Below are 7,486 nucleotides of genomic sequence, written 5' to 3'. Positions count from 1 at the left end.
CCGACTGTCGCATCTCTCTTCCGCATCTTGATTACGGGTGTGTTCACGGAGATGTCGTCGATTATCGCGGTGCCTATTTGCATCCCGTTTGCGTGCGCGTTCGCGGGAGCTTTGACGACTGTCGTCTGATCTCTCTCCGCGTGACCTCGAATCGTACATTTTATTTATTTCTGTCCGCATTTCAATTCGTAGGTCTCGTAGGCCTTGTAATACGTCGCGCATCAAAGGGTTTTCCTCTTTCGCGTTGTTTTCGACGGGTGTCTTATGTTCGGCGGGTGTCCTGTGTACGTCGACTTCTACGCGATGTACGTTTCGCGTAGGCGACAAATTTCGCGGTCTACAGCACCCACGGATACGTCCGCTGCACCATTTGGTGGAGTGTGCATTACAGACATGTTGTCTTTGTTAGAGTCAAAATCGCTACTATCGTACGTAGTTGACCATCCGCTTTTCTGCGACGCGTTGCTAGGGGCTTTGGCTTGCGCGTATTTTAATTTCTTTTATATTTTCGTTATTACCGTCTGTTCGCGTCTTTAGTATACTTTCGTCAAAGCTATCGAAGGGGAACTCGCGCTTAACAATGACGTTCGCGGGTAATTCGTTTTCGCTTTCGCTTGAATATTCGTTCTCTAATTTTCTACGAATTCGCCCGAGTCTTTCTATAGTTAATGGTAACGCTTGAATCGTTCGTTTGGCTGAGTCGCTATGTAGCCAAGATTTGTTCGCTATCGGTTTCGGGGATGTCTTGTTCCTTTCCGACATTCACGCAGAAATATTATAAGGATCGGACTTACAGTATTACGGTTCGCATCGTTACGCTCTTTATCGCTCGGTACGGCTTGGCTGCTGCTGCTGCAACTCGATCGCTCGTGGGCTGATAACGGCTGGCGGCTCGGTGCTCGTGATTGATACGGCAGGTCGTCGCTCGGTGATGATGCGTTGTCCGTGAGATTGTCGCAGGTCGGCGTTGTCCTTGGGACATTGGCGATCCTACTCGGTTCTCAGCTGCTTGCTTATCGCTCTTTGTACTGCTTGCGTTGTCCGTCCTTCTCTCTCACTGCACTGTGGCTTCTGCTTATTTCCGTCAGCTGTTTTTCTAACTGACGTGCCTGCTTCCACACGTTGTGTATGTGTGTATTGCGGGTCTTAATTTTTAGTATGCTGCTTTCTGTGTTGTCCGTCGATTATTTCGACGTGCCTGATTTTTCTAATACGGTTGTATTGTTTTTCAGGTCTTCAGGTTCCTGCTGGTCCTGGCGGTCCGTCGGCGCGATCCCACCGCTGCCACCAATTTGTTGTGCCGCCGTACGGCACTGGGGTTGCGCCGAATGAAAAGGATGAGAATCCTCGGGTCGCACAGGACGTCGTAGGAGCCAAGGGATATAGTAATTAGAAATAAACTCCTTGTTTTTCTATTATCTTGAGTTTTCTCTTTATTCTTGCCCTTCTCTCGATTTAGAGGTATTCTTACTGTAGTCGGTTGTTAGGTATTAACCGCTTCGTATTAACTCTGATTAATAATTTGATCTATTATTAGCGATTTCGTTACTTCTCATTCAGATCTTAATTTGCGACTGCCCCGCGGGCTGACTCTCGGTCTTTTATATTCTTTTGTTTCTTGAATTTCTTTCGGGAGAGGCTCTTGGAAACAGGTCTCTGATTGGTTAGTAATATTCACGCGTTTTTGTTCTAACTGCAAGCGAAGCAGGTTGAAGTCGCAGGTCTTCGCTTGCATCTCGCGGTTTCCGGTGCTTCGCGCGTGTCTCGCTGCGTTAGCGTTTTCACGCGACGAGCGTTTGTCGAGAGCGCTCTTTTATACGTAAAAATATCTTATAATATTCTATAAAAATATTTAGTGAATTCTTATTCCTAATAACTACTGGTTATAGTTCGGGCTATAACAGATTTTATTTGATAAATTTTTGCCCCCCCCCCTAGATAAAATCCTGGCTTCGCCCATGATCTTCACTATATAACTTTCGAGATACATCTTTCGATACTTTACAGAGTCGACAGCATTTGTCCGCAGAAAAGCTTTCAGTAAATCCTAAAATGCTATGTAATCCTAAATTATCGCCGATAATTAATGCAAGTTTAAAATATACTTGAATATTTTTAGATCCTGTTATTAATTGAATGCCTTCTGATTCTAGAATTTTTAATTCTTTAATTAAATATGAATAAATTTTTTCCTTTGGAAACAATTTCGAATCATCTGCATGATATAATTGAGCAAGAAAGATGTAATCTAATTTTGAATACAATTCCGGTGGTAAACATGGTATTGAAATGTATATTCCGTTTAATTTATATTTACCAGCATGTGATCCAAGTGAATTTGCTATTTCAAAAGCATCTTCGTATAAAAATAAAGGAATTGTTATCGATGTATTATCTGAAATTTTTGATTTCCAGAAATGAGTCTGTATAATATTATAAATTTCATTATTATCATCTTTAATTAATGTGTCGATATACTTGCAAGTTTTTTCAAATATATCATTTATTTGGAAAAATGATTTTAATACTTTTCTTAATGATACTAATTGCCCATATACATTTTCAGTTTTTAATACATTTTCATTTCTTACATCCATAGTTCCAAAGAATATTCGTTTAGGTTTAATATAATATCCAAGATTAATTAATAATTTGTTTCGTTTATGTTCAGTATCAAGACCACTAAAAACATTTTGCAATAGTTTGAATTTTTCTGTTATATGATTCGAATTTGTTTCCATAAGAGATATACATTTTTTAAAATCATTTACATAGTTTGTGTTAAGAAATAAATGAAATATACGTGTAATTCGATCAATTTGAATTCGAGATAATGTAGCATCTGAATGTAGTGAAGAAATCATTTTCAGTGCAAGTATACGAAGTTCATTTTGTGTAGCTTCAATGTTTCTGAATGAGAAATCTTCATTAAAAACTGTATTATTGCTTTCAAATTCAGCTTTATTATTAGAAATATTTACTTTGAAACTTGTTTTGTTCAACTCTGACTTTTGTATTATTTCAGATTCAATATCATTAAAAATATTTTCTCCATCTTTTATATTTACTGTTGATTTTTGAGATATTTTAGATTCTAATATTGTTTCTTCAAAATGTTTGCAACGTCTTTTATGCTTATTAAGTGTTTTGATATCTGAGTAGGAACGATTACAATTTTTAAATTGACAAATGTATTCGATAGAGTTAAAATTTTCGTGATGCTCAAATTGCATATGTGGTTTTAAATATTTTTTAGAAAAGACATTAGAACAAAATTGACACTTTATCATTATTAAGGATGTATATACTGACATTTAAAAATATAAATGATATTAAACATATATAAGTAACTTATATAAATTTTTAAAATAAAGCAATATATTATTAAGATTTTTTAAACTTACTCACTGAATACAGCTAGTTCTTGTAAATCGTGCCAAGTAGTATCCACAGAAACAAAATTTCGACTATATTTTGCGTTATTAATATCATATACATGATATTGTAAAAAATATCACACTATTTCAGAATCAACTGGATATTTTGCATCCAGCGCAAAGAATACTTGGAAGCACAAGTTTACTGCATTTATTAAACTCGTTGCTTCGTATTTAATGTTGTTTACTACAACATAAAAAGCCGTCAAATTTATAATCGAACCAATCGCAACTACCATTGGCTGCAGTGTTAACCCAAAAGCTTCAAGCTTCTCTTTTCGTTTTTCTAATTTAGGTTCCAATTCTGCTATACTCTAAAGAAAATAAGATAATATTAAGATTATTTGTTATAAATAATAAAATTTCATAAAAAATATATTAAAATTTGCTTACAGGAATGCGACAAATAAAACTTTCAGCAATTTCTATTTTAGAAGGCTTCCACTTTTTTTTGTTACCTGTTTTCACATTATTCGGTGGAAATAAATAAGGTAATATAAGAAGACTTAATGTTTCGAGGGGTATATCTGAAATTAAAATGTATTAATTTTAATAATAATGTTCAGAAATATTATATGTATAAAAGAAGTATATTTAAAATAAATTTGAAATAAATTAAAAAATATAAATAACAATTATAAAAAGACTAGTAAAATAAATATAAAATGTTATTGCAAATTCAAATATTTAGCTGCAGAATAATTATTGTATAACAGAAAAATATATAATATATAAATAAAATAAATATATATGTATATACCATTACATAGTTCACACAATGATGAGCAAACTTCTTTCTTTACAGCGAGATCTAATATATATGGAGCAAATCGGGACCACTTATTTGAAAAAATATGCGCATCTATGGCTGTTTCTAACTCAAAATCTATTTTTAACTGCAATAATTGACAATAAAAATATTGTTAAATTAGATAATAGCTTAAAAAATATAATTTTAATAAATTATAAAACATTTGTATGAATAATTACCAATATAGCACCAATAGAAGTTTTTAAAATGGGATATTCTTCATAATAGGCATTAATCGAAGTCCCTCTATTCCTTGCTTTAAATGTTTCTTTCCAAAGATTTTCGAGATTTGGATCATCCGGTTGAATTGCACGCAATTTGAGTAATGCTTCTTGACAATCAGTATTTTCAATGTTTTCGTCCTCATTTGCTATTACTTTCTCTTGTTTAATATCTTTTTTAAGATTATTGTACTTATCCCAAAGTTTACCGTTAGCAAGACGTCTAAATTTTGTATTTGATGGTACATAGTACGTCGATATATTTTCCTTTCCTTAAAAAGTGTATGTTAAGTCGATTACTCGAATATATCGAAATGTTGAAGCCTCTTTTTCTGCGATGCTGATTGGATGCTGGCGCTTTGCGATATATTCGTGGTAAGGGTAGGTAAGGTGCGTAGCGTTCGAGCGCCTCGTCATCCATAACCTATTTTGTTGGTTACGTGTTACTTTGCTCTTTCGTGTGTTAAGAAAGTACATAGTTTCGTGTGTTAAGAAAGAAGCAAAAATTATCTCGAGAGGATAGAAAAAGGAAAAGGAGGAAAAGAAGAAAAGTCGAATAGAGAAGGTATGTATATAAATATGTGTATAAATAATGTTCTTTTTTAAAAGAAAAGTATGAAAAACTTTGAACGTAAAAAAATCATACCACTTGTACATATTTATATTTACAATTATATTTGCAATATGTATAAAATATATAAGCTATATTGTTATTATATGTATGTACCCAGATAGCCAAGTCTGTCGATATCAAATCATGCCAAGTGTTTGATATTAAATGTTGTCATGAAAAAGGTTACAGATTTGTTGCAGAACTAATTATTACTGATGTAATTAACAAATTGGTGCCAAAAATCGAGTAGAACTATGTTCACAGTCTCTGACAGCAGATTGACGACAGAATCTAACATGACTTTAGGTCAGATTGTCATCAGAAACCGAACAGGATCTGTGCGCACACAATTTGAACTCAAGATTTTTTTCAGTTTCTGTCATCAATGTGTTGTCAAATTCTGTAAGCAGGTTCTGCTAACAAATCATTATCCTAATGCGGACATAACATATGCAAGATAATACATGGATTGTATAATAATACATACAATATAATACGAGTACAATTGGTTAATTGAAAAAGTAATAAAAATTATATATACGTATATTAAATTGTATATTCATTAAATTTTTATTAAGAAGACAAGTAATATTTCATAAATATTTCCTAATTTTTATTATTTTTTTCAACAACTCAAGTTATTTGTAAATATGCATTATATGTTATATGTTATCTTATATAAGTAGTAATGATTTAAGAGTATGTACTAATGCGAATAGGGTTCAACATTATTAATCTAATTTAAATATCGCAGGAAGAGTTTTCTCATAAAGAAGCTTGTATAACAAGCTTGTTATCGAGGAAATGTATAGCTATTTCTTTATATAAGTTTTTTTATAAGCAGACTCTTCTTGGAATGTTTAAATTAGATTAATAATGTTGAATTCTATTCTTGTTAGTACGTATATTCTTAAATCATTACAATATGTTATTTATAAAAATACATGTATTAAACTTTATTTTATGTACATCATAATAATGTACTAATGTGGATAGATTCAAAATTATTAATTTAATTTAAATATTGCAAGAAGAGTTTGTCTATAAAAAAGTGGCTATACATTTTTTAGAGTATTGCGTATACAAGATAACTTATATATGCAATACATATATTTTTTTAAATAACTTAGTTCATTGAAAAAAACTAATAAGAATTGTATATAGGTTATATTGAAAAAATATTCAAAATATAATAAATATATTCACTAAATTTTTATTAATAAAATAAACAATATATATTTTATAAATAATTCCTATATATAATTATTTAGTTTTCCATATTTAATTAGATATATATATATATATATATATATACATATACAAGTTTATGTACATAATTAAATACACTAAAATATAGCTTATATTCTATAAACATTGTAAATATAATTGTAAATATAAATATAATATAAGTGGTATGATCTTTCCGCTATTTGGCGTTCGATCAAGAGAATCTTTTTCTTTAGCATAAACTCATGAAAAGTGAAAAATTTTATTGACACAAATATTGAATTCGTTAACTTTTCATAAGTTCACGTTACAAGAAAAGATTTATGAGAGAGAGAGAGAGAGAGAAAGAGAGATTAAGATCTTATTAACATAATATTTCTAATAAGGTTTACAAAATTATTTATATAAAATTATATATTATATATTTATATATATTATTATATATTTATAAAATTATATATTAATATAATAATACAATTTAAATATATATATGTATATAACATATATAATATAATTTATATATATATATATATGTATATATAAATTATACTTATGTATGTATGTATGTATGTGTGTATTATTTATAATTTCTTACATATTATTTTTTTAAATAAATGTAGATTATTAATATTTGTTTCTTTTGTTTCAGGAAAGGCGAGGAAACTATACAAAGTGACAAAATAAATAAAAGAGAAAAAAGAGGAAAAGAGAAGAAGAAAGAGTGAAAAAAGAAAATTATTTGAGAAAACTATATTATAAATTATGTTGATTTAACTATAATTAGTATTTTATATTTAATGATATTTTAATTTTATTGTATTATAATATATTTAATTATATTATTTATAATATAATTTATGTATTTATAAGAATTTAATTAATATTAATTTTATTACAGTGGTATTAATTATTATATATTGTAATTATTTTTATATCTTTTTATGTATGTGCAATTAATAAATAAATAATATTATTAAGAAGTATTGATATTATTATTAATAATAATTATGATATTGATGATAATCGATGATATGAATGATATATAAATGATGATATTGATGATATAAATTATTATAATATTGACGATAACTACAATGATAACGATAATAATGACAATGAAGATGATGACAATGTTGAAAACAAAATAATTTTAACAATAACTATAATAACCATAATA

At 29.6% G+C, this 7,486-nt stretch overlaps 1 long non-coding RNA gene across 1 annotated transcript; it reads left to right on the top strand.

The window, feature by feature from the left end:
• The first annotated feature begins 4,756 nt into the window (after positions 1-4,756).
• On the top strand, positions 4,757-7,289 carry LOC145941732 (uncharacterized). Its single transcript, XR_014426205.1, has 2 exons — positions 4,757-5,034; positions 6,959-7,289. It is a non-coding gene; the product is annotated as an uncharacterized LOC145941732 (long non-coding RNA).
• Positions 7,290-7,486: the final 197 nt, after the last annotated feature.

Source organism: Prenolepis imparis, unplaced genomic scaffold (assembly GCF_030444845.1).
Source record: "Prenolepis imparis isolate NDT839.2.m4 unplaced genomic scaffold, iyPreImpa1.0 SCAF_10, whole genome shotgun sequence".
Taxonomy (NCBI): Eukaryota; Metazoa; Arthropoda; class Insecta; order Hymenoptera; family Formicidae; genus Prenolepis; species Prenolepis imparis.
This window is presented reverse-complemented; position numbering and strand designations above follow the sequence as displayed.